The sequence below is a fragment of the Chaetura pelagica genome, unplaced genomic scaffold, assembly GCF_000747805.2.
Source record: "Chaetura pelagica isolate M959 unplaced genomic scaffold, ChaPel_1.0 scaffold36, whole genome shotgun sequence".
Lineage (NCBI taxonomy): Eukaryota > Metazoa > Chordata > Aves > Apodiformes > Apodidae > Chaetura > Chaetura pelagica.
The window spans coordinates 1,904,973-1,908,513 of NW_009953726.1; positions in this window are offsets into that span (position 1 = coordinate 1,904,973).

Consider the following 3,541-nt stretch of genomic DNA (forward strand, 5'->3'; position numbering starts at 1 on the left):
TTTTTTTTTTTTTTTTTTTTTTTTCTTTTTTTTTTTTTTTTTTTTTGTTTTTTTTCTTTACATCTCCTAAGTGTTCTTTCTTGATGTGATCAACTATTGCTATGAGCAAAGGTATTTCCTCCTTTTCTGAAGGTTACTGTCTGAACAAATTGAAGAGATGCTGTTGCATACATAAGCTGATTTGCTCAGTAACTTCTGAACTTGGATCTCACCTGTGTGGACAAAGGGACAGTGGGCTCAGAGCTGTTTGTCTCATACAGATTTTGGCAGGTCCCACGCATACTTCTTGGGTAGTCTTTTGGAGCCAGCAAAAAAGAGTATTGACCTCACAGTCCTCCATGCTGAGGAGAAGAAAGTTGCAGTGTAGCTCACCTGTTGTCCCACTTCAGTGTCTGACAACAGGCAGACTTGTACATGGAAAAATGATTTAAGGACCTCATGGCTCATCAGGTGTCAGATAAGTCTCTTTTGTCACATTCTTCTGTGTAGATTCTCTGGGCTTTAAGGAGCAAACTCTACCTGCTTTTCTTGCAGTTAGCATTCTTCAGACATCTCCCTCTGGCATCTGTTTCCCATTTGAGCCCTGATTAAAGCAATTAAGTGTAAGTCATGAGACAGAAATCCTTAGGAAATCAAACATTGCTGGTTTTGGAGTTCATAGACTTACCTGTTCAAATTGTCCTGTTTATAATAAAAGCTTGTGGTCATTTGATTTTTATAATGGGAAGTCTTCTGTGTGCATTTGGGTTATAAAACAGCTCTGAGCCTTGACAAGGGGATCCCATCACAAATTGCTGCTCACAATATTTTTAGACCTATGTGGGTGTGTTTCATTGGGTGCACAAGGTGGCCCCAGAGATCCTGACTCACCCTATTATGTACAAACCGTGAAAGCAAAGGCAATGTTGTGAATTGGTTCAGCAGCTCATATGTTTTAGTGACTCAGGCCATCGGGGTGGACCTGTCTGTCCTCTTCTAGGAGCCCCCTGAGCCCCAAGTGATGATTCTTCAATAAATAAATTAATGGATGACACATTGAAAGCTCTCTGCTTTGGATAAGAACCAGTTCTGTTTAATAGTCTCTGAAGTAAAATAACCCTCTCCTGTATGTTTAGTTTCTAAGGGTCAGCTCTTCACCAGATGCAGCTGAACTTTACAGCATGCACTGTCTCTACTTGCTGTGGGAGTCAGTGTTTGCCTGCTGCTCGGTGGATATGGGCAATTGTGTCTTTGTAGAAATACCAGTAAAGAAATAAATCACCCTGAGCAGGTGCTTCAGATTTCAGAAGAAAAAGAAATGCTGAAGCAGAAGAGGAAGGAACTGTGATTACTTTTTTACCCTGGTACAACAATATGTTCTTTCCCTTTTAGCCTTTTTCCTTTTAGGAAAGGAAAGCTAGTTTCTTTGCTGAAAGAAATAGTCTGAAAGCTGAGAAGAAATAAGGACTAGGAATCCTCTGATCATCCATTAGGAATGTTGTTACGTTTAGCTGAGATTATTATTATTTTTTAAAAATGTTTTAGCAACTAACTAATTCTGTAAAATTCAATTTGTGTTGACTTCCCTGTGCTGGGATAAAAAATATGTTTTGAACCACAATGGCTTATCTGCCACATTTAAAAGCAGTTAGTTAAGACTGGGGTCTTTTTTATTTGAAAAGAAACTGTTTATCTGCTTTTGTCCTGCTTACACTGACCTCAAACCTTTCTGACAGCTTCCTGCATGGTGGCTTGATGCTGTTTCCAACCATGAATTGAAGATCCCCCAAAGAAGACAAGAGTCTCTTTGCAGTTCCCAGTTTGCTTTCTTTACCAGACTCTTCTATCAGGATGATCTTTAGCCTCATCCAACATTTTTTAATGTTTTTTTTTTGGGAAGAGGTTTTCTCTGAAGTTTTTTTGCTACCTTGTGCTTGACAGGAGGAAAGCATTTCTGCCCTTTCTATCCCACCAGATGTCTGTGACATTTCAAGTTATGGTGTTGGAGCTTGTCCCTGTCCATAACCTAGTGTTTAATTAGTGTAACTGGAAATATAGCAGCAAAACTTAATAGTGAGATCTGAAGTTGAGGAGATGAAGTAGGGAGGATGGAGTGAATCTTGGTTGTGACTGTCACTCCATGATGGAGAAGTTTAGTAGAAAGGCTAAACAAGAGGGTTTTGTGTGTTAATAAAAAGTTGAGAGGTGGAGGTCGGGGAAGGGGAGGGAAGAGAGAGAAAGGGGAAGTAGGGAGAAGATAAGCAGGCAAACCAAGGATGGGAAGTGAGTAGAAGAATTCAAATTGGGTTGAAATTAGGTGGAATGGGGGAACTGAGGAGCAGAGGTCCTGGCAACACTGTCTGACCAGGCACATGGTATTTGCCTGTGCGCAGATATTTTTACATGGGTACTGATCACTTGAACGAAATGAAGGTGTTGCCATCCAGCCTCCAATTACCAGGATGCACATATCCCAGTATCTGGGGCAGAGCTCAGCAAGAGCGTCTTTTAAACCACAGCACTCCAGGGAACACCCTGCAGATTTCTAAGGGGGGTGGGGACGGACGGACGGGCCATGACACCAATCAAACTTTGACAAATAAGCTCTGGTTCAGGTCCCGAGCTAGTTTTATATCAGCATTCGCGAGCTGATGGTAGCGGAGCTGCTCCTGATTTGCATTTGTTTAAATAAAAGCAGAGCCAAACCTTTCCCTTCCCGCAGCACTTGCGGGCAGCAATCCCGGCACCCAGGCTGGAGGAGCTGCTCCTGCTCCTGCCCCTGCTCCTGCTCCTGTTCCTGCTCCTGTTCCTGTTCCTGCTCCTGCCCCTGCCCCTGCTCCTGTTCCTGCTCCTGTTCCTGCCCCTGCTTCTGTTCCTGCTCCTGTTCCTGCCCCTGCTCCTGCTCCTGTTCCTGCTCCTGTTCCTGCCCCTGCTCCTGCTCCTGCCCCTGCCCCTGCTCCTGTTCCTGCTCCTGTTCCTGCTCCTGCTCCTGCTCCTGCCCCTGCCCCTGCCCTTCCCTGCCTGTTGTTGGCATTTTCATGTGGAAACCCCTGCCCCTGCTCCTGCTCCTGCTCCTGCTCCTGCCCCTGCTCCTGCTCCTGTTCCTGCTCCTGCTCCAGCCCCAGGGGTGGGAAAGACTTTCGACATGTGCTTGACTTGAAGCAGAGGAAGGAGTTCAGGTGGCCTCAGTGTGACTCGTTGAACCAAGATCCAAGCAGAGGCAGGAGGTGCTGGAAACAGGCTGGGGGAAATAAATAAAGAAAGAATTTTCCCACAGCATGTGGATTATTGTGTTCTCTGGGAGAAACGCTGCTGCTTGTGCCAGGAATGGCAGGAGAGAGCAGAGCACAGGGATCAGCTCTGCAGGACCCAGCGATTCCCTGGGCTAAACCGAGATTTTCCATCTCTTGTTTCCTTCTACGATCCCTGCTAGTCCGTATCTGCGGGCAAAATTAGCCGGGGCAGAAACAAGAGCTGGAGCGGTTCCTGTGAGGATTTTACCGTCCGTCCTTTCCAAAGGCGCTGCCAGAGCAACGCGAAGGGAGGGAGGAGGGGGCTGGGG